We start from the raw sequence: 24,399 nt of genomic DNA on the forward strand, positions 1-24,399 counted from the left end.
AGGCCGGGAGTGAGTCGCCGCTCCGAAGGGTGGCTTTGCCTTTCTAAGGGTACACAGCCTGACTGGAGGCTGGGGAAGTCTGTGGAAACGAGTAACTAGAGTCATTAGGGTGTCCATGAAGTGTGACCCCTTGGACTCTGCTGACCCACAGCAGGACCTCTGAGGGAGAAGAGAGGTGCAAGTGGGGAAGAAATGCCTAAACGTTAAGGGCTCTGTCCTTGAGAACGCACGAGAAAAAAAAAATCCAGTCTTTTTCCTCAGGTAAAGCAGCCTTGTGTTTCTACCTGTGGTGGAGGCTTAGACAATAACCAAATTTGGTGACCATGAAGACAAGACCCGGAGAGACTTTTTGGCGTGTTCTGAATCCTACAGGCCACCAGGCTGCCCACCTGACCCTGAGGAGGGGATGTGCCCCACTAATAACTGGAACTTCATTTCCTCATGGAGTGAATTGAGAGCTCAGGGAAAATTAAACTCAGTTTAGAGAAATAAAAGAAGTGTGACCCTTTTTTGGGGGAGAGGTAGAATATTTACATTTATTCATCTTTAAAACTTTTATTACATGCATGCTCATGAACTAATAGGTAGCAATACAAGATTGCCATATGAATAAATAAATAGATCATTATAGGCTGGAATGACTTCTAATGCCTAATCACGTAGTAACTGCTGTGCCAAGTTCTGCCAACAGAAAGATGAACAAGCACGCACTGCTCTCCCAGAGCTTGGATGAGGGGGACGTGCATAGGGCAGAGCTGTACAATGAGGATATGTTACAGATGCCAGGGACCCAGGAGGGATCACTGGCTCTATCTGAGGGCAGAAGAGCCTTTTCAGAATTGCTTGCCTTTGTTCTGAGTCTTAAAAGACAAGCTGGAATTCCTCAGAGGAAGACAGGGGTGGAGTCAAGAACATTCTGTACAAAGGTACAGAGCGTGAAATAGCGTGACATGTTTGGGAAGCTGTAAAGAGACTGACAGGGCTGAAGCCTGAGACAGGCTTGTTACTGGGTGGGGGAGAGAGGCAGGTAGGGGCTGACCCTGAAGGGCTTTGCATCCTGCGCCACTCAGCCTGACTCTGGAGTTATTTTCATGATATGAACAGATGTATTTGTTCTGAAGCAAAGCCAGTGCAGGGAGGTTGCAAAGAAAGAATGATCGCAGAGCTAGGAGGAGGGTCTCAGAAGTGAGGAAGCGGTGAAGCGAAGCTGGAGAGGGTGTGAAGGAAGATGGGGGCCATGACAGTGGCTGATACTGCAGAGAGCTGGACACACGTGCACAGAGGAGCCACTGGTGATAGTTCCACAGAGCCGGACCACTGTGAGCTGAGGGCTGAGAGAGGAGAAGAAAGAGAGGGAAGCAAGGACATTCACGTGTCTGAGAAGTTTGATTATGAAAAAGATAATAGAAAAATATCTAGAAATAGATTCAGAGCACACAAAGTCGTGATTTATTAACATAATTTTATTTTTAATTTTATTATACATTGATAATGTATAATTATATATACAAGGTATTTGTGGGATGCAAATGCTTATGGACATGATATTGTTTCATTAAATCAAGCTGACTAGCATATCTCACAACTCAAATACCATTTTTGAGGTGGTGAAACTATTTAAAATTTACTCCTTTAGGAACTGTATAGGAACGGCACATCGTTATTCACCATACTCAGTCTAGTGTGCAACAGAAGAGAGAGAAAGAATCCCCAGTGTTCTTCCTGCCTGAGATTGTTGTACTTCTTAACCCTCATCTCAACATTCTCCCCTCTTCCCAGGCTTTGTAACAACCGTTCTACTATTTGCTTTTGTGAGCTTGATTGTTTCAGATTCCACATGTGAACGAGAACATGCATATTTGTCGTTATGTGCCTGGTTTATTTCATTTAGCATAATATTCCAATTCCCCATCCATGTGGTTGGTAATAACAGAATTTCATTTTCAAGGTTGAATAGTATTCCGCTGAGTATGTGCAGCCCTTTTTCTTTATTCATTCATCTGCTGGGAGAGACTTAGCTCAATTCTATGACTTGGCTTTTGGGAATAGCACTGCAGTGAACAGAGCAGTGCAAACATATTTTGAGAAGATGATTTTAAATCTTTTGAGTAAATACCCAGAAGGGGGATTGCTGGATCATGGTAAATTTATTTTTAGTTTTCTAAGAAACTTCCATACACTTTTCCATAATGGTTGTAACGTGTTTTAAATGAGGGGGACGGTCCAGGCATGTTCAAAGCTCAAGGGAAGGAGACAGAGAAATGATTAAAGACAGAAAAGAGGAAGTAAAACTGAGGAAGAAAGGTCTGGCAAGCAAGGGCTTGAAGCTCAGAGAAGACCCCCTCCTCCCAGCCAAATTCCCATGTGCCCAGGGGGTTGGAAGTCACTCGTTTGAGTAGAAACAGTTACCCTGCACATTACTAGTAAACCCTCTGCTTCTGGGAACCAGAACAAACCATTAAAAATAAATAAAATTGTTCACTGTGTGTACTAATCGAACTAGGTAATTTAAAGGATGCCTAGTGTGGAGTTTTTGTGAAGCAAATAATTTAGCTTTTTTTCAATCTCATCTTCTCTTAGGATCAAAACCTTAGATTCTTTGTTCACATCTACAGTAGATCCTGAACCCAGACTGAGGAGCACACCCAAGGCTGACTTGTTGCCATCTGCAGACGCCAGCTTAGGAAGGGAAATCACCCTAATTTAGGCACTTGGGGTCATAAACACATTGTTATTCAGTTAGTCTGATTAGACAAAGCACATCTGTACATAAGGGCGCCATGTTCTCAACTTTGTACCTTGAAATTTCTGAAGAAGAAAAGTGATTAAATGTATGCATGGTGAGGTTTTTGGTTGGTGCCCCACAGTTCTCTGTGTTGGTTTGTCCTCTGTCTGCCCATTTATCTTTCAGACCAAATCACTCTATTAATTTCTCAACCTCACACCTTTCACAGAGTATAAGAAACAAGTCTTTGAGAAGTTTGGGAGAGTGGCAGGCTGTCTTGTAATGCAATGTTGACAGAGGTTCAGGGTTCAGGTAAGCTATGCTGTTAAATTGAAAAAGCTCCTTTACATCAAATTTACACGTCCTTCTAAACTCTAGGGTTTCCTTTTGTTCCCTAAATGCATAGTTTTCCACATGAAACTATGAAGGTTGGTTTTTAATAGGTCATGGGACTAAAGTATACAATAATAGGATCCTCATTTTGATGACATTTTTGATACATGGAAAAGAGACATAGATATTTTTCTTACTGACAACTTCATGGGACCGTGTATATTAAGGCTAAGGACATAATTTGCATTTTCTTAAAGAACAAGTAAGTATTAGCAATTCTCAAAGCATAGTCTCACTTTATATAATTGAAATATCTCAGTTTTACAGTGGCTTTTTGTTGGCTAGAAAGAGACTGCTTTATATGGGTGACTTATTAAAGTTCTGTTTATGCTTATTTAACCTTGTTAGTCAAGATGAAAAATATAGGAAAAGTGTTAGCCTGGACATGAGAATTTCCCTATAGAAAAGATGGGGAGAAAAGAGGAGAAAAATTTATACTAAGCAATGTGTATGTTTTTACTAGCGATATATTTTGATTTAAAACCCATCATTAATCAGAAGTAATGTTGTATTGGGCGACAGCAACTGGCTAGAGAAATATTTTGATTTCTACTCTATTATCCCAAGCAAGATAAAGTGGTTGAACCAAGAGTATTCTGATCTCTACTCTTTTGACTGGAAAATAACTCAATGAGATAAGCCTGCACTCTGAAATAGGACAGATAAAGATGATGCTTAATTGATCTTTTTCCTCATTGTTTCAGTCTTGGGGGCACATTATTTTTTAAGAAAAGCCTGAGAGATGATTAAAACTTTGTGGCACTTAGCTGTGTGATTTACAGGTCCCAGAGTTTTTAGTACTATTAAACGTTCTTTTTGACAGCTGAATAGTACTGTTGACATTCCTTCATATTCCTCTCTATGGGCAAGACTTTACTTCCCAGAAAAAAAATACAAAGCCTGGAGAACATGAGTTTTATTTTATTGTTTTGTTTTTTTGAAACAGGGTCTTGCTAGATAGTTCTGACGGGGCTTAAACTGTTGAACTCACTGTAGGCCAGGCTGGCCTTGAACTTACGATGATCTTCCTGCTTCAGCCTGACAAGTGCTGGGATTACAGGTGTGAGCTACCACACCTGGTGGGAACATGAATTTTTATAATTTGACTACCTCTGGAAACCCGAACCTGGGAGTGTCATTGTCAACACTGATTTATCTGGTGACGAGAGACATTCTTTAAACCTTATGAATAAAGTTGTGGAAGGTTGGACTATATAAATAAGTGATATTATTTTCTTCAACCTTTCACATCTAGGAGGTGTTAGTGGCTAACACTAGCAAATGATTAGCTTTATTTCAGAGGGCTGTCATGGAATGAATGAATTTAAATGTCACGTGGTTAATGACGAGCCATCGTGGGCCCTAACAGGAATCCCACTACCCTGCCATGGGATGTGATGGCAAAATGAGACAGTGGATTAAAAAGTGAATGAGAGAGAGACAGAGAGACAGAGATGAGAGAGAGAGAGAGAGAGAGAGAGAGAGAGAGAGAGAGACGAGAGAGAGAGAGAGAGAGAGAGAGAGAGAGAGAGAGAGAGACTTGGCTGTCCTGCTTTCCCCAAACTACCATTTTAATCAAGTGTACATTTTCTTTTCAAGATCACTTTTGCTAGGATGAGTAGATATGAAATGACTGTAGGGCAAAGCATTAAAAAATTCTAGGCCTCCTGGTTTTCCTGAAGTGACATCATTAATGGTGACACATTGGTGTCTCTGTCTGCACATCCATTAACCTCGCATTGGGCCATGAGGCAATTTCCTTTGTCTTTCATTATTCGGTGTACATGAGTGCCTTGCTCTAGTGTTCCTGGAGATCATTTACTACTTCTGGAATTAATAAGAGCTGGGAGTTTGAAGGCTTCTTGTAAATAGCAGTGCCATAGTAAAAGCAGGCACAGATTCTGGTTTCAATCATTTTTACTTTCTTAGGGCAGAACCAGATTTCCTACCCTTGACTATGTGGAGATGGCTTCATTCAGTCAAGGCAGATGTAAGTCCAAGGGTTTTTGTTCATTTACCATTTTCTTAATATGCCTTGGAGAGGAGAATAATTTTGATGTTTTTCTTTTCTCGGTGACTTTTGAAGGCCATTCACAACTAGGTGAGTTCCTTTCTTACTGTTTTGTAAATAATCTGTGAAGGCCTACATTGTTTCTCTGTATGTCCTAGAAAAGTGGTTTTCAATCTTGACTATTTGCATTAATTACCTGAAATTTTCTTTTAGGGAAATCTCTATCCCCAAGATTCTGATTCCACTGATCTAGTCTGGAGCTTACTTTGTGATGTGAGAGTGTGCTCCTAGTGACAGGTGAATGTACTGTGAAGCAAGGTTACCTATAGTGCCTATGCGTTGGTTTGGGGCTTATTTTTCAAGGGGAACAATATGATACAGGACACATATTTTATATGATTATTTATAATAGTCACCCAAAGAACGATATACGAAAGAGTGCAGGAAATCTGTCCACACACTAAGACCAAGGAATCCAGCTGAGGGCCTGGATCCCACTGAAATGCCCTGCATGAGTCTAGCTGACTATCTAGAGCTCATAAAAATGCCTCCCACGAATCCAACTGGAGGCCCAGAGCCCATGACAACATCTCATGCAGGCCTGTTTCATGGATCTGGGCTGGGAAGGCCCAAAGGTCAGTAGTGGAATCTAGAAAGTCTGTGCCAGTGGGATGAAGGATCTCTGCTAGTAGGCTGAGGGATCTGCACTGGAGCCAGGAAGTGATGCTCAGAAGAACCAGAGCTCCCCCAAAAGGGACCACAGCCATCCTCAGCAACAGTGAGGTCCCAAGCTCCTCCAATGATCAAGACGGCCAAGTTCCCATCAGGGAAGCCAACGCAGCAAGCTTCTCCAGAAAACTGGCAGTGCACCATCTTCCTCTCCGGAGCCAGGAAGCGATGCTCAAAGTGAGGACCAGAGCTCCCCAAAAGTGAACCAAAGCCATTCTCAGTGCCAACAAGGTCTCTAGCTCCTCGGAGGATGAAAACAGCCAAGTTCATCAGGAAAGCCAGTATAAGAAGCTTCTCCAAAACAACCAACAGCTCCTTACAGCTTCCACCAGCTCCAACAGCCTTTCTCCGCTCCCAACAGCCTAGCCTCTTCTTCGCCAGGTTTGCCTCTTATGCTGCTGGCAACAATTCCAGGTGGGCCTCCCACACCCAGCACTATGCTTACTCATTTCAGCTGGGGGTCATAAGTTGACCATCAGTTATCAATCCACTACAGTCTAGGACAATTTTCTGTGAAGGGCAGGCAATACCCACGAAATGCTAGATAAGTTGAACTGCACTGATAAAAGGGGTCAGATGATTTGAGGTGAAGACATTTTGGGATATATCTCATTGCAGGCATCTTGAAGTCCCTTCAGCAGGTCAGGATTTTGGGTAAACTGTATTGATCTAAAGATCTCACCCTAATTCTGCTGGAAGCTCTGCTGTGCTTTGTTGTCCACCTTTAGCTTTTTGTCATAGGTCACTCATCAGTAAAAGGGGGAAATAAAAGTCTGAGGTTGCATTTTTGTTTGAGACAAAAACCAGTAAAAATTTGGCACAAGGATCTTTGTACAAAATCATCAAGCTGCTGCCATGCAAACACAAGTAGAATTGTGGAGGCAGAAGCAGAAGCAATGCAGCTGGAGTTTATCTAACAACAGTTGGTCAACAGGGCTCAGCAGTGACATGGACATAGCAATCATCCTTTCCGATCTTGTCATCTGACATTTGTGCCACGGAGGGGATGTCAGAGCTTCTACTCACTGAATATTAAACTGTTATGTCTCCTCTGTACTAACTCGAGAGACTGAGGGATCTCAATTTGCTCAATGAGTTGAATGTGCTGTTGGCCAGGACACTGGTGTGCGGGGTGATGTTCACTGCTGTGACTGTGAGAACCTTGGGAGCCCTATATACTCTGTAGAAAGGCCCAACCGCCTGGCATCACCTGCCCACATCAGCAAGCTTGCTCGTACTGAAAGCTCTAAGCATGGATCCAGGCATAGAATGACTACTGCAGATCCTGAGCTGCAGATCCTGGTTTTCTGAGACGAACACTTTTTCCCTTCTAATTCCCACCTCTGATTAGAATCAGTGCTGCATGCCATGTGCATGGACTCTCTTTCCCTCTGCCCTGTCTCATTCTGTACATCTCAAACCCACCTTGTGTTCCCCATCTACTTTTGCTATTATGGACAGCCCATGTTATAGTTTTTGTCTAGATGTCCCCACAAAGCCTCATGCAGTCATGGCTAGAGCTTTTTCAGAGGTACCTGGGTCTAGACTGTGTGACTGATTCGTGGTATAATGCTAAGATTAAGGGTGCTAGGATTAAGGGTGGGTGATTATTAAATCAGTTCACTGATTGGTTTGGCACCACCTAGAGAGAATAGGGGCAGAAAAAGCTGCTAAACTCTCTTACTTGCTTTGCTACCTTCTGCCTGCCATGAACTATTTCTCCTCTGTGATGCCTGGGTACCAGGCTCCACTCTGCCTTGGAGCCATTATGGATGGAAACCTCTACAAACTATGAGCTAAACCAACTTTTCCTCCTTTAACTTTGGGTGTTGGGTATTTTGTCTCAGTGACAAGGAAAGTAACTAGGACAGCACAGAAGACCCTGTGTGACCTGAGGATCATTCTGAGGTAGGCACTGAGTGGCTACCCTGGTGCAGCTCAGCACTTCGTGTCCCTTCCTTAAATCTGACCTGAAGTCTAACTGGTACTTAATGCTGTACTTTAACACTGTTCCTCTACAAATGAAAAATACATAGTTTCCTCTTTTGTAATAGTTGTGCTATTCTGGAAGTCGCAGACCTTCTCTTGGGGTAAATCATCCAGTGTTTTTGATTTCTCCTAAGAGTCTGTGGTTATCTCCCCTCTTGGCCTCTTAGGGTATGGAATATTGAGCCACAGAGCCATCATGACACCTCAGTAAATGGGCAACTGGTATTTCACAGGTAAGAAAATGAGGCACAGAGTTTCCCTGACTTGTACCTATAACAAGAGAATGGGACTTGACTGAAGATTCTCCTTCCAAGGTAGGAGTAGGCCAAGGGTGCTGGAACACAAGGATGATAGTATCTTAGTTACTTTTCTGTCATTGCTGAGGCAAAATACCCAATACCCCAAATTAAGGAAGGAATGGTTTATTTAGCTTAGTTTATGGAGGTTTCAGTCTATAATCAGCTGGCTCCAAGGCAGGGTGGCATGGCACAGGGGCAACACTTCAAGGTGGCAGAAGACAGCAAAAGCAGCCAGAGCACAAGGGGGGCGGGAGGCAAGCCTCTTTTCCCTCCTTATATTGTATGTCTGCTATCTGCCCACACCCACACCATTTCCCTGCGCTCCTCTTCCACAAGCTGAGGATGTTTACAAAGTAAGGACCCTGACCCACTGCTGAATCACTTAGTTGAACTTTTAAACTTTTCAAATTGACGAAATGAACAATATCCTAGGGCAGTAAGGGCATGTCCTTTCCACCCCAGGATGTAGAACTGCTGAGTTACTTAGTTAAGCTTCTAGATTCCTCAAGGTGACACAATGTATCAACCATAACAGGCAGTAATACAGTGACAGATTTAAGAAACGTGGGCTTCAAGGACAAACAGATCCTTAGTTTTCTTATTGATAAAATGAAGGAACTTTTGTTCCTGATGGGTATTCAGCCCATCAGGATGTTGTGAGGATTAAAAGAAATATATGTGAAAAGAACCGTGTACTGGTCATTTTCTCGTCACTGGGACAAAATACCTTGAAACTTAAAGGAGAAGAGGTTTATTTGGCTTACAGTTTCCAGTGGGTTCGGTGGAAAGCAAGCTGACTCCAAGGCAGCAACTGCATGGTAGAAGGGGATGGCAAAAGGTAACTACTCAGCCAGTGGCAGTCAGGAAGTAGAGAGATAAAGGAAGAACCGGGAATGAGAATATGCCCTTCCAGGTCCCGCCCTCAATGACCAGCTGCCAACCAGCACATTTAGCCACTGAACTCATCCATGGAAGAATCCACTGATGAATAGAGCACCCTTGTGATCCAATCACTTTCCAAACACATGAGATTTTGGGGGATACTTTAAGTCTAAACAGAACAGACTGATACAGAGCTGACTCCCAGATAGGCTCTCATTAAAGGCAGGTCAAACATGCACAGAGTTATGCCTCAGATAGGTCACTTTCAAAAGCCTATGTGTTAAAGACCAGTCCTGGCCAACAGTGCTACCGAAGGGTGGTATAAATGAGGAGAGGACTACTTGGATGTCTTCTGGAATATAGAGGCACACCCGTGAAGTGAATACTGGGATCTTGGTCTGTTCTCTTCCTTTTTCTGTTTTTGGACCATGATGAGGTTAGCAGCTTGCTCTGCTGTGCATTCTCTGCCATGACGGATTGCCTCACCACAGTCCCCCAAGCAACAGGATCAACTGATCATGGACTGAAACCTCCTAAACTATGAACCAACCAAAAAAGAAAGCATTTCTTTTTATAAGCCGATTTTCCTAGGTCTTTTATGATAATGGAAAACAGACACACTTATGCCACACACAATCAGGAAACAGGAACCTTCAAGAAGTAGTCTTCCAAGGCTCAGCCTAGCCCCATGTGTTCTCCAACAGCTTCTGTAAACACGTTGCTCTGTAGGACCCTGGAATAGTCACTCCCTTCAGTGTTCATCTTCATGCATGCTCTGGAGAATGACCTGGAGGAATCTCAAGGGGGCTCTCTGGACAGCAATGGATGCACCTATATCTTGCTATACCATGAGAAGCATAGGCTACCCTGGATGGCAAGACCCTAGTCCTTCCATATTTGTTGTTATGGTTTAGATCTAAAATGGTCCCCAAAGCCTCATGTATGGCTTGTATGTAGCTGTCCCCCATAAAGCCTCATGCTCTTGTAGGTGAGGCTTCTCAGAGGTGGCTGGATCCAGCGTGAGTGAATATGGATTAAGGATATGTGACAACTAAATTAGCCCACTGATTGGTTTAGCATAGTTTTGGATGTGGATGATGGGAAGGCCCTCCCTGGGTGTCAGTGGCAACAACCAATAGGCTTGTAGCCTGAACTGAATGAAAGGGAAAGGGAGGCTTACTGCTTTGCTGCTGCCTGCCTCCTGCCTGCCTTGCTGTGGACCCATTCCACTCTTCGATATCCTTCTGTCATGCCACCCTGCCTAGAACCAGCCTCTGGAAAACATCTACAGGTTTCAGTGAGCTAAAATAAACATTTCTGCCCGGGCGTGGTGGCGCATGCCTGTAATCCCAGCACTTGGGAGGCTGAGGCAGGAAGATCATTGTGAGTTCGAGATCAGCCTGGGCTACAAAGTGAGTTCAAGGCCAGCCTGAACTGCATGGAGAGACCCTGTCTCAAAAAGACAATAAAATAAAATAAAATAAAATAAAATGAAATAAACATTTCCTCTTTTAACTTGAGGGTGTTGGGTATTTTCTCCCAGTAATGAGGCAGTAACTAAGGCAGATGGTGACTGGATTATGGGGGTACTCTAGCTCATTGCTGTTAGAAGGTAGGACCTAGTCACAAGAGGTGAGTCTCTGAGGGAGCAACATGGAAGGACATGGCACCCTTCCTAGCTCCTCTTTTAACTCTCTCTGCTTTCTGGATGCCAGGAGGTAGGCAGTTTTTTTTTTTTTCCTACCATTACCCTCTGCCATACTGTCCTGCCTTGAAGCCAGCCAACTATGGACTGAAATGTGATCCCAAATAAACCTCTCCTCCTTTCAGTTGTCATGTGACAGGTATTCTGTCTTAGTAATGGGAAAGTAACTCAGACAGATTTTGGCACTAGAGAAGCGAGGCTGTCATTGTGAATATTCTTGATCCTGTGGTTCAGCTATCTTTTGAACTAGTTTGCAGGAGTTCGGAAATATTTGGAGAAGCCCGAGAAGCAGCCCTAGAATGCTGTAAGCCAAGTTTGATGGAAGATTATGATCAGATCTGAGAAGATCAGAATGCTGGTAGAAATTCAGAATGTGAAGACCAGGCAGAGGAAGTTTCAGTTGTGAACAAGGACTCTATTTGCAGCTTCACTCTAGGCCACATGTATGTGCTGTGGCAGAAAATTTGTTGATATTTTGCTCAAGTCCTAAGACTTTGTAGGAGACTGAGATTAAGGGCAGTGGACTAATAGGTAAAAGAAATTGCAAGGTACCTCAATGTTGAGGCTGTGGTATGTACTCTGTTGAGGGGTTTTGGCCAAGTTTATACTGAAAATCAAGAGCAAAACGCCCATTGAAAAAGTTTTCAGTTTATTCTGAAAGATAATACCTGTAAAGTTGAAGAGAGTTTGGTTGTTGAAAAGATTAGCATTAAAAGGAAGCCAAGTACTTTGGAATAGGACAATAAGAAAAATGGCTCCAGGGCCTCACAGCAACAGGCTCCACCCTTTGCAAACTCGAAGTTGCAAAACTCCATGATTTTCCTTGAGAAGACAGCCCCAGGGTACTGGGCTGCAGAAGGCCTGCCTAAAGGAAAATGCTGAAGAAAACCCTAAGTGAGCAAAGCCAGCTCTAAAGAAGTCCTGACGGCTACAACCACCAGCAATGACATAGCAACATGGCTGTCCAAGCCTTTTGGAGTTCACAGCTCCTCACAACTTGCCCTGGCCACTGGGAATGGAGCTATAGGATTTTTGACGTTTGCTTTGCAGGGTTTGGGTCTTGGTTTGATCCCATTCCTATCTAGCCTGCATTTCCTTCTTTTGAAATGGAAATATCTATCCTGTTCTCTTGTACTTTGGAAATGTTTAACTTATTTTTTTGTACCTGGAATCAAACTCAGGACCTTGTGCTTGCCAGGCAGGTGCTGTGTCACTGAGCTATATCCCCGGCTGTGGTTTTTTTTTTTTTTTTTTACTTTTACAGAGCTCATAGGTAAGAGTTTGCTTCAAGTATCAGAGATTATGAACTGGGACTTTTCAGCAATGCAGGAACTGTTAAGACTTTGGTGTCTCTTAGAAATGCTCATGGGTCTTTTGGGGACTGAGGGAAAAGGGTGCTATGGATTAGATCTACAATGGCCCCCAAAGTTTGTATGCTGTGATTGGATTTTGGGGACACTATGGCTGACTCTGTTAGGAGGTGAGGTCTGGTCAGAGGAGATGAGTCACTGGGGGAGTGACCCAGAAGATTATGACTCCTTTTCTATCTCTTCCCTTGAGTCTCTCTCCTTCCTGGCTGCCATGAAGGAAGTAGTAGCTTTGCTTCTTCCACCCCATCCTGTTTTGGAGCTAGCCAACTATGGACTAAACCATGAGCCAAAATAAACCTCTCCTCCTTTAAACTGTGGGGGTCAGGTATTAAGTCTTAGTGATGGGACTGTGAGACACCTGAGACTCCTAAAAGCTGGTAAAGGGTGGAGTGTATCTGCTTATTTTAATGAAACAAGGCCATGTTTATAAATAGAAAACTTAGTTTAATGACTGGTATTGTTGTAGGTAGCTGAGTTAGATAGAAATATAGGCAGTCAGACAGGGCCAGGCCCTGGAAGGAGCCAACATGAAAGACAAGATACCTTGTGAATGGAGACATTTGCTGTGGGCCAGACCTCAATACAAAAGACTAAACAAATGCACCCACATACCTCCCTAGGGATGGACATCAGGGATTGATATCCTAAATAGGTAGTAATCACCTTGAAGGGTCACTGACCCAACCCCTTACAGGAAAAGCTCCTACCTTGGACCCCGCCTCACTTCGTGGTTTTGTGCTATAAAAGTCCCTCAAAAAGACAGAGTCCTAGCCGGGCGTGGTGGCGCATTCCTGTAATCCCAGCACTCGGGAGGCTGAGGCAGGAGGATCATTGTGAGTGCCAGACCAGCCTGGGCTACAGAGTGAGCTCAAGGCCAACCTGAACTGCATAGTGAGACCCTGTCTCAAAAAGACAGAAAAAAAAAAAAAAAAAAAAAAACAGAGTTCTGGCCAACCCACTCGGACAGAAGCTTCCTTTCCCTCAATAAATATATTCTGCTCTTAACATCCATTGTTCCTAAAATTCATTCTTCAATTTTAGAGAACACAAACTCATCCCAGACATCGTTCAGGTTGGGAGTCTTTATTTTCCTGTATCAATATGTGCTAACTGTTCAGCACATATCAGCAGTTCATAGTCGTCTTTATAGCGTTACATCTAAAGCTAGGTCGGAGCGCTTCTGCGCCCTTTCTTTAGACTGGTAGTGGTGGGCTTGGGTGGGAGATGAAGTCACTACCAAGTATTCCTGACTCAAATAGCCTCCTAAAAGTCTATGCTCGCCTACTGGCAACTGCACTATTTATTCATTCACTTACCGTCCAACATAGATTTACTGAGTACCAGTGGCCCTGTGCTCGGCACATAGACCTCTCATGTCTGGCATTCATGCGCGGTGTGCCCTGGACTGTCACACAGACTACTACTGGATCAGGAAACCCGCTCCCCAACACACATCTCCATCTGCCTGCTCACGGAGTTGGTGAGTTAGAAGGAGCCTGCATGATGGCATCTTGCATGCCAGAGTGTGGAATTTGGAATCTAGTGTGTATTCTTTTGTTCAGATAAGGAATCTGAAGTCTGCGAAAGGGGTGTTTACTCAAGTTTAGTAATTCAGTGGCGGTCTGAGGCTACAACCTGGTTGTTTGATTAAGTTGGGAAACAAAGGCACTGCACTAGATCAGCTGCCTTCCGAGGAGAGTGAGTGTGTTTTCACTGACACCCGGGTGTTGCCTTCCTTTAGAGAGAGCTGCAATTCAAGGTTAAATGAAGTAGCTCTTGAATAAGGGTAGAACAGTGGTTCTCAATTCTGGTTGTATTATGAGGTCATCTGGAGAACATTTTAAAAATCCTGATATGGGGGCCCCACCCCAGGCCAATTAAGTTAGTGTCTGTAGGGGTGGAGCTGGAGCCTCCTACAGGTTTTGAAAGTTCCCCAGGTGTTTTTAATAGTCACTCAGAACCCCGAAGTTTGAGGTATAGTCAGTCTAACATACAGTGGGTGGGATAGAGCAACAGTTCCAAAAAGTAATATGGGTTTGAATCATCTAGTGATTATTTTTAGAATGCAAATTCTAAACCAGCAGGTCAAGGTGGGCCTGAGAATCTCCATTGCTAATACGTTTCCATAGACCGTTAATACTAACAGCCCCTCGACCACACTTCCAGCAGTAGCTCCAGGAGGTGCTCTGGGATTCTGGTCACCCCCGTGGTCACTGGATGAGCTCTCGTCACCGCCATGCTATTAACACTAGGCCCTCAGATCTTGTCTATGCCCTGCAGCTGCTATTCTTCCTTGATGAATAGACAGGGCATTCACCCCACTGCGCCCCACCGGCGCTGGCCTGGCACTGTGCTTTGCTAGACTGTTCGCTGAAGGACCTTATCCTTCTCTCTTGCCCCTGCCAGCTCTGTTTTCACTCCGTGGAAGTAGAAAGCTCTTCCACTCCCTCACACACGTCTTAAGAGAGCACGTCATCCCCGGGTCTCTTCTTGCCCTGATCACCTGTTGATTGCCTAGGAACTGGATGCCCTTCTGCTTCCAGCATTCCCAGCACCCAGCTCTGCGCCCATCAGACTTTCAATAAATGCTGGTTGGATTTGACAAACAGAACCTGAAACTCCAGTAAGCAAGGCCAAACAAAGGCTTTGGCTGCTCTCTTTCCGATAAAAAACGAGCATTCCTTTGAGATTATGCATCAGGCTTTAAACTCCCCACTGCGGGGGAGGGGGGTTCCATCAAATTTAACAAAAGTTAAGTGGTTATTTCCTGTCTGGGTTGTGAGTTTTAACACAGGCTTAAAGCAGGCGACGGGGCAGGAATGAGAGACGGATGCTGCCAGGGACTTGGAGGTCTGCTTTCACGTGTGGGCTCGTGGCGGCCAGGGGAAAGGCCGGAGGTTGGGGACCGGGTGGGCGCTCTCCCGGCTGTGGAGACTGTCGCCTGCGCGGGAGGCGCGAGCGTGAACTAACTTGGCGCGGAGGGAGGCGCCGCGCGCAGCCGTGGGGCTTCGCGTCTGGCGGGAGCCCGCACGGGCCGCCGGCTGGGGAAGGGGGCGGGGGAGAGGGAGGGCCGGTCCGGAGCCGCAGGGGTGGAGGAGGGGGAGACCGAAGGAAATGAGACAAGCTTTTCCTCCCACTGACTCGGGCTCCTCCGGCGTTTGCGAGGCTGGGCACGGCAGCCGGTGAGCGTCGAGCCGGGACCCCGCGTCCCCAGCTCAGCCAGACCCCAGCGGGCCGCCAGATTGCTCTCGAGTCCGAGCCCGGAGCAGCGCCCGGTCGCGTCCTGCCCTGGGTGATCGGCTCCGGGTCCCCGGAAGTGCGCGCCCGCGGTCCCGGCGAAGGTAAGCAGCACCCCGGAGCGCGCCCGGGGTGCAGGGGCGCCGGCGTTCCCACGGCGCGGGAATCTCCTCGGCGCCCCTCCTCGCAAACGCCCCGAGCTCTTCTGACCCGGAGCCACTGCTTTGTTCCCCGACCCCTGCCCAGGTGTTGTAGACTGGGTGCCCCCGGGAACTCGTGCTGCCTGGCGCTTTCTTTTTTGCCTCCTCTTCCTCCTGTCTCTCGGTTGCTTCCTCCGCTCCATACTTTTCCTTTTCTGGATCTAATAACTCTCAGCTCTCTGTCTGTGCAGCGGGCTTCGGAGAGCGGGCGCTTTCCAAATCAGGGCGCCGCTCTGCTCCGCCGCGGGGAGCTGGGCTGAGCGGGTTGGCCCGCGGCAGTAACTGGCTTTGATCTCGGACCTGCCGGGGGGCTGGCCCGCCTGAGCTTACCGTGGCTTAGGTTGAACTATTTACCTGGCTCGTTCGGAGACTCTCAGTTCCCCGCGCGCTTTTGACGACCCGCCGGACCCCGAAGTAAGAGTGGATTGCGTAATGGAAAGGCTGTTGGCGCCCCCTAAAGCCTCAGTGGGACGTTCTGCTGGTTTAGAGGGGCGCAGTCTGCCCCACGCGGCTCTTTGCGGGGAGGGAGCACCAGTGACCGGCTGGGGTGCGCGCAGTGTGTAGCGATATGGGTTTTCGAGGTGATGAGAAGTTTAGGGGGAAGAGGACACCGACCACATTGCGCGCGCGAGGTTGCGGTTTCGCTCTGACTCTGAGCTCACCTGCACATCAAACCTATGGTAATGACTCCTATCTCTATTTTAAAGAGGAGTGACATGAAGTGCGGAGAGATTAAATAACGGCCTGGGGGGCGGGGAGGGGGGAGGAACACCAATTGGAAAGGGCCCAGCCAGGATTTGGATCTTAGGTGGTTTGTACCACAGTCCCAAGTTCTGCCCTACTGTGTTTTCCTCTTTTCAATCTAAATAAAAGCCCACCAGCCCCTCCTTCCTCATGCCGCGGGGAACCAGGCTTCTTCCTTTCTAAGCGAATACATCTTGCTTCGATTCAAATCCAAAGTATGCATTTAGTACTTAGTATCTTTATATCGCAGTGGCAGGTGCTGAGATGTCACTTGTCTTTTTGGTTTTGCGGACTGGGGATTGAACTCGCGGTTTTGCTCTCAGCTACATTCCCTGCCCGCTTTTTTGAGACCAAGTCTCCTAAGTCTCTGAGTTGTCCCGTGTGGGACCGAACTTGGGATCCTCCTTCCTTAGCCTCCCAGAGGGCTGGGATTCCAGCTGTGCTGCCACACTCCCAGGTTGTTTCACTTTTGAGCCTCCCTCTTTCATCCCCTCCTGGTCATCCTGTCTGCCATGAAATACACAGCTCTGCCTCCGAAGGCTGGATTAGTCTCTCCTCCTTGAAAGGCTGTCAAGTCTAATGGCTAGGAGGCCAAGCCCTGCAGCCAGAGCACCAGAGTTTCAATTCTGGCTGATGCCTTTCTGTACCTTCCCATGGCTGGATTTCCTCGCCTGTAAAGTAGGGATGGTAAGGTTTAGTGTGATGGTTCTCAGCTGGGGTTTGAGTTTGCCCACAAGAGACACCCGAGACTTTTTTGGCTGTTCCCATGTAAGTAGGGGAAGATGCTATCCATCTGGTGGTGGAAGATAGGCATGCTGCTAAATATCCAGTGCTGCACAGGACAGGACCTCCCCCAAGGCAGAATTGTCTTAGCCACAATGTTAATATTACTGGGGTTGAGAAATCCTGGCTTAGTGTATCTGTAGATAAAAGTTACCATAATTTCTAACTCTCATTCTTATCTGCTGCTGTTTGGCGATACTCTGTCCTCTGTCTCCTTTCATTCCAATGCCAGTATTATATTGCTGAATCCATAGCAGGACTTACTACGATACTGCGTCATACCTTTGTTGGTCCCTCACTGCCAACAGAAGGGACAGGGATCTGCAGATGTTTTAAAGCCATTAAGAGTAACTTCTCTGGATGTTCAGTTTTGAGAATCATTATATATATAATAAGACCTAATCTTTTTTTTGTTTGTTTTTTTTTCTGGTACCGGGAATTGAACTCACGACCTTGCACTTGCCAGGCAGGCGCTGTGCCGCTGAGCTAAATCCCCAGCCCCAGTAAGACCTAATCTTGCACGCACAACAAGTGGCCCCAACTTACCTTTCCACCCTCATCTTGTACTACCTTCACTGTGCTCCCGCTATCCCTCCCCACTCCCTCTTCCGGCATTCTGAGTCCTGACTTATTAAAATGGCCTCATCTTCTTTGATTAGCAAGTTCCTCACCATTCTGTGAAACTCATCTCTAGTGCCCTTCTGGATAAAGCCTTCTTTACTGCCTAAGACAGACCAGTTGCTTCCTGCTGCCCCACTCCATTGCCCTTTTTGGTCTTTCAGTATGTCTCTTGTAGTATGTACCTTACCTTGCAGGGATCCCTGAGAATCTCCCCACCGCTCTCTGCATACCCAGAACCTCACACAGTGTCATCACGTTCACAGTGGTCATTAAGCTCTTCCAGGCTTTGAGGTTCTACTGCCTGTGTTCAAATCCCAGCTCGCCTTGCCACCTGTTAACTCTGTAACCTTTGACAGGTAGATTCTATCTCAAAGCCCTATTGGTAAAGAATGAAGAAAGGGTCTGCCTTCCCTGCAAACTCGTGTGACCAAGTGCCAACTCTGCACCAGGATACGGTTCAAATGTAGTGTTTTAATGAGTTTTTACTCACTTAAGCCTCATAATGTCTCCTTACAGTTAGTATTGGGGTTGTCCTACTTTCCAAGCAAAGAAATGGAGGCACAAGCAGGCTAAGCACTTTGCCCGACATTATACTCATTAGTGCTGGGGTCAGGATTCACAGACATCTGGACTACAGAGCATATAGCCCTCATGCTATGGGCTTGTCTTAGTGCTGAGCATTTCGTAAATACAAGCTGAGGTTTGTTGCATGCACGAATGAAAGTGTATGAGAACCACTGGGTTCTTCACCTGCACCATACTTGTGACCTGAAGCTATGCCATTATTTTTAGAATTCCTTTCCTTCCCTTCTTGCCTTGCTTGCAGTTGCAAAGGACTTCGGGGTAGTTTTCTTTATAGTATCAGTCCAGTACCACCCACCCAGATACTCAGTGGAGCCTCCCTGTGCCCAGTCAGGGCTAGAGCTCTTTGGGGATGTAGGCGGAGTTCACAGTCTTGCCTGGAGGAGACAGGTACAGAGGAGCAGCCAGGTGCCTCATGACTCCAGCTTTGTCTTTACCACGCATGTGACCTTTTGCAGTGAGCGTCTAAAAATAATGGTGCCACCAATCAGTGAATGGGGGAGGGGTAAATGTCACGGACCGGCTCTCCTCCTGCTTTATACTTGGTCAAGTGCAGAGTGAGAGTGTGCCTTTTCTCCAAGTATTAGGAATATCTATGTACTAAAGGTAAAACTTGTTAAGGGAATTTAATGACCCATATGGAGTATTGGATAACCAGACTTGGAAGCAGTCAGTGTCCCCTGTGTGAGTCACGTGTGATAAGGTTACAACTGGTCACTTTACCATCTTGGAATCTCACTTCTCCAAAAGCAGCACTGGCTTTGAAGCAGAGCCCCCTCCTTGTTGGTCCTTAGGCCACTTGCTCTGTAGGCCAGACCGCCCTGCACAAATACCTGCTCATTTGTGGACTCTGGCTTCCGCCACAGGTGTCCTCCACAGCTGTAATCCCCCTGCATTTGCTTGTTTTGGCAGATTATCCCCCAAACTATAGTGGCATGAGGTCTCCTGGCATTTGTGAGTGCTTGTAGTTTGGTGAGGGGCTGCAGAAACTCTCCAGTAAGGGCTGCTTTTGAGGGTGAGGCAGGGTGAGAACATGCCTGTCCGTGGACAGGTCTCAGACACTACAGATGCCCTGTAGCACCGCCTTCCCCTACTGGCCCCAGGCTTTGGCCATTTCCTGGCATTATCCTCTTTCCTAGGATGCCAGCCAGCTGAGCTGAGAAACTCTTTCTCCCAGGATGTCGGCGACTGGAATAAAAGACCTAGAACTCTTGAGCATTATTTGTATTTACACTGAGGGTTTCATCACCTAGCCTGGAAGACAAACTAGTCATAGTGGTGGGTAGGGTGTGGTGTCAGACTTGGTGCCCCATCTTTAGGTCTCTGACATCAGACTTTGTTGGCCTCCTCTTTAGGGACACTCCTCATAACTGACAAGTGGGTACATTCCTAAGGAAGCTGGCTCCTAGCTCTAGGGAGACATATTTTGTGCTGTTGAGGTCTTGGACTGTGTTCTCTGTGAAACATACTCTGCTGTTTGACTCTGTGGGAAATCCTGTTCAAAGGCATTTGGATCTGGGATCTGAGGGGATCTTGAGGTGTTAGCGTGGACATGGGGTGCAGGTGCAATGAACAGCTCAGTGCTGGGTGCCAGAGAGAGGGAGATGAAGAAGTCATAGGCCGTATCATACAGGTCACAGCCCATGACATAAAGTGGACATGTGAAGAGGTCATCGGAATGTGTTCAGTAGAATAAGGGACACCTCAGGAGAGAACTCTGGAGCTCAAAGGAACCAGCCACCATTTTGCTAGAGCCAGGAAAAGCATCAGAGGAAGATGTTTGAGCAGGGCCTTAACACACAAGTAGGAGTCTCCTGGGTTTTTGAGGGGAATGAGGCTGGAGATCAAAGGGCATTGTTAGGAAACTGTGGGTAAGGTAGAAAGCCAAGAAAAGGTCTGGCAGATGCCTAGGTATGAGGCAGAGACTGAAGGCCTAGAAATGGTGGGGGGAGGTGACTGACCTTTTAACAGTCCAGGTGTCTGTCCCTGTACTGTGGGAAAACAATGGAGTGAGCATTTATAGCTCAGGTGTGCCAGGTTCTTTGAATGGTGGCTCTGCCTCCTGTCTTTGCTGGCCTTGTTTCCTCTTGAGGCAGTGGGACCAGACCCCAGGGGTCGGGCGGGGACAGTGTCTCCACTAAGCAAAGAAACACAGCCAAAACAAAGCTGAGCTTGGTGCTTCTGGGTGTTGTTTTGTGTTCTTTTCAAAGCCCTGGCTGATAAACTATGTGGATGGCTCCTCTACAGTCCAGGCTTGAGACAAATGCCTTACATGCAAAAGTGTCTATGAATTGCTAATTGCTGTGTTTCTCCAGATTTAAAGTGAAAGGAACAGAAAGGAAAAGGAAAGAAAGAGACAGAGAGAGAGAGGACAGGAATAAGGTCCCCAGACTTGCTTTTACTCTTTATTCACCACCACTTAGTGATCCCTAGACAGAGAAGAATACTCTAGCACAGAAGTCACATACCTCACCTTCAAGATACGCACAGCCTGAACAGGGGGATAGAGAAGACAGATAGCACAGCACAGTGGGCTGGTACTGTGAAGACAAGGTCCCGATGGGTACAGAGGAGACCCAGTCAAGCCAGGGATCAAGGAATGGACATAGGGAGAAGGATGCTGTCTTCTGTCTTTCTCCTCTATAGAAAGCATGGGTGGCTGTTAGTGGTCAGTTACTATAAATGTAGCACTTGGACAGGAGTTCAGGTCTGTGTTGTGGGATTTAGTTGCCTCCGTTTCATTGATCCTGACCAGCATCCTCAGTTGGTATGATAGGAGGAAATGGGGCCATGCTCACAGCTAAAAGGCAGACCTGTGACCAGATCCAGGTTGCTGACTCTGAGCCCTTTACTGCAGTCTGAGATGGTCAGGATAGAGCATGATCCATCAAAGATGCTTCTAGAAAATCTGTTGCAGAAAGGAAACTAGAAGAGGGTAGGCTGCTGTGGTCAGGGCGGGCATGACCATTTCCCTCCTTTCTCTCCCTTTGCCTCAGCCTGCCTGATGCAGAAGCTGACCCTGAGGCAGTGCAAGACTCTGCTCTGAGAGTTCAGTGACGGTCTTCCTCCTCTCAGCCCTGTTTGATCACCAAGGCAGCCTGTACTTTGTCCTTCACCAGGAGAGGAGGTAGAGACTCTGCCATAAACTTTGGAGGAAAACAAGGCTTTCTGCCGAACACCTGTTCTGTGTGAGCCTCTCCCCTTTGCCCTGCGCCCTCCTGCTTGTCACTCAGAAGGGCAGTGGCTGCAGGGAACAGACTCCAGGAGATCTTGTTCCTGCTTGAGGCCACAAGATCAGAAGGGCTGCCTAATCTCCACCCCCACCCCGGTCCCAGGCACCTGCACAAATAGCTCTCTATCCTCTTGCCGACTGATCTTGTCAGGACAAGACAGGCCACAGCCACCCATGGGAAGGGTCAGGCAGGGTCTTTATTGGAGGACATATGCAATACTTTCCTTACACTCTGTCCTGCGTGCACCTTGGCTGAGTAACCTTGGACAGCAGCTCCCTTCTTCGTTGCCCTGAGATGAAACAGTGAATCTGTGGGAATGAGCACCAGAAGGGAATGAGCTAAACGCTGCCTTTGCCCAGGAGAACGCGGTCTGTGTAGCCCTCAGTGAATCGGTCTCATGGGGCAGGATGGTTGCCTTGGACATTGCCCAGCATTATACCCTGAGAATACTGTGGACATCCAGAGGACAATGACCTGACATTTAGTGTGGAAAAGACACAAGAAAGTGAGAAGTGTGCTTGTACCAGGAACTTTGTGCTCACAGAGATGGCTTGGTGGCCTTGATGTGTCTGCTCAGCTCAGCCTGTCAGTGTTCACTGACACCCTCATGTACCACATGTACTTCCAAGCTCTGGGAACACAAAGATGAACAAGATACTCTTTTTGCCCAGGGAGCCCAGCAGTCCAGTGCAGAGATAGAGAAGGGAATTGGAGATGGTAATGCATCCTTTTGCTGTCCATCCTTCACTAAAATATCTTCTCTAAAAGCGGGAGAAGGTCTTGTGGATTTCCAGTTCACCAGGGTCCATTGCAAACTCTGGCATACAGTAGGCTCAATCAATAAATGTTGCCATAATCCATTTTCTATTGCTATAACAGAATACCAGAGACTTGGTATTTTATAAAGAAAAGAGGTTTATTTAGTCTATGGTCTGGAAGTCTAGCTTGGCATCTAATGGCAGTCTTTCCGCTGGCTTGTGACATAGATAGTGGAGGGCATCATATGGCAAGATAGAGCAAAGGTGCTAGCTCAGGTCTCTGCATCTTCTTATAAAGCCACAAATGCAGTCACTAAAGTCCTACCCTCATGAGCTCATCTATTCCTGATTATCTCCCAAAGGCCCCTCCTGCAAATACCATTAATGCGTGACTTTGGTGATTAATTTTCCAACACAGGAATTATGGATGACACACCCAAACTAGTGCTGTGGTACTGTCCTAAAATGCAGTGCTAGAGGCAGTCCCAAAGAAAACAGCTCAACTCCACTTCATGGCAGGACCACGTATACTGAGGAGACTGAGACAGTGCCTGCCGGGTTAGAGACAGAGAGAGACAGAGAGAGAGAGGGAGGAGGAGGGGGGGGAGGGGGAGAAGCAGGGAGTGAAAAAAGGGGAAGGGGGAGGGGAAATGGGGAGGGAGAGATTGAGAACATAGGCAAAAAGGCTGGTGAGGAGTACAGGCCAGGTGAGCAGACACACCTGCAAGAAAGGTAGGTGCGGCTGGAGAGCAGGGAGGTGAATTTGTAAGTGAAGTAGCGACATCAGGAAGGACCTGACTAGTGAAGCTGGGCTTTATTTAAAGGCACAGGGGAGCTGCTGCAAGATTCATATGAAGGAGATATGGGGTCAGAGTTACATTGTAGTGCTAGATCTCTCTGGCAACAGAGGAGAAGGGGAAGGAAAACAAGAAGACCAATAAGGATGCCCTTGCGGTGTAGGGGGATGGAAAATACCCGGGTGGGGTCAGGAGTCAGAAACATCTCAGTGTACTTTCCAGGCTTGCAACATCCTTGTGTCGCTCGCTGTATAGTAAATGTTTCTGAGCCTCTGTCTTCTCTGAAAATAGGGACGCTAGTTTGTTCCACATGGGTGGTATGGCATAGGGCATACGGTGGTCAGGGCTGTGTGTGATGAAATATGTGAACTGTCTACCACAGTGATCTATCCATAATTGCCATATGATAATAGTGGCCTGTATTATCTTAAGTACTGTTATTTATTTTCATCCAGGTGGGAAATAATGAGGCTCTAACGAAGACACTGGTAGTCAGGGTGGAGAATTGGGCACAGAGTCAAGAAATACTTTAGCAAAAAGTCAACGCAATTTGGCTGGAGGAGGAAGGGAGGGGCAGGGAGTCTGAGATGACTGTGACATTTTGGCCAGAGCAGCCAACAGGAAGGATAGTGGGGCTATTCACAGGAGAGGCAGTGGAGGAGGAGGAGGAGGAGAAGGAGGGAGCAGTGTACGCAGGAGAGCGCAGCAAGCTCAGTTTCAAACATGCTGACTGTGAAGTAGCTAGGAGCCAGAGGGAGATGTCTGTGGGCAGATGTTTGTGTAGGGTTGACCTTCAGGAGCGAGGTCTTAAGGAAGATTCATGAGCAAGCTTAACAGGAAGTAGTGAAGTCATGGCGTAGATCAACCAGAGTTGTGGATCATAAGAGAATTATAGAGTGTGGGAAGAACACTTATGATGGATAAAGCTTATTGACTATGTGTTAGGTGATCTCAACTCTGTATAGTAACCCTTTCAACAGCCATTGCCAGCAAGGACTACTATAATGTTATGTTACTTATTTTACAGTGGAGGAAATTGAGGCACAGAGATGCTAAGTGACTTGCCCAGGGTCACACAGTTATCAGCAATGGAGTTTAGCTCAGCTATCCAGCTCTGAGACCAGTGCTAGACTGCTCTGTGAGTTGGAGGTTCTGGGGGCAACTCCGACCTCTACGGGATGGAAGGAGAGGCTCCTGTGAAAGCAAGGGGAGGGGACGTGCAGAGAAGCAGAAGGAAATGTGAGATTGGAGAGAGGAAGAGGGAGGGATTGGCTGCATCAGATCACATAGAAGTCCGCAGGAACCGAGGAACTGGGAAACTGTTCGTGACTTGATGAGGGG

At 46.7% G+C, this 24,399-nt stretch overlaps 1 protein-coding gene across 7 annotated transcripts in view; it reads left to right on the forward strand.

Annotated features, from left to right (window-relative positions):
- Positions 1–14,834: 14,834 nt before the first annotated feature.
- Eva1a (eva-1 homolog A (C. elegans)) overlaps positions 14,835–24,399 on the forward strand; it is a 49,892-nt gene continuing 40,327 nt past the window's right edge. For 3 of the 7 annotated variants that reach the window (XM_005385465.2, XM_005385464.2, XM_013514722.1), the window contains exon 1: positions 14,965–15,444. The gene's annotated coding sequence lies outside the window, so the exon portion shown is untranslated. The other 4 variants (XM_005385467.2, XM_005385466.2, XM_005385471.2 and 1 more) reach the window with 3 other exon arrangements.

This window comes from Chinchilla lanigera, unplaced genomic scaffold (genome assembly GCF_000276665.1).
Source record: "Chinchilla lanigera isolate Chin_1 unplaced genomic scaffold, ChiLan1.0 scaffold00023, whole genome shotgun sequence".
Lineage (NCBI taxonomy): Eukaryota > Metazoa > Chordata > Mammalia > Rodentia > Chinchillidae > Chinchilla > Chinchilla lanigera.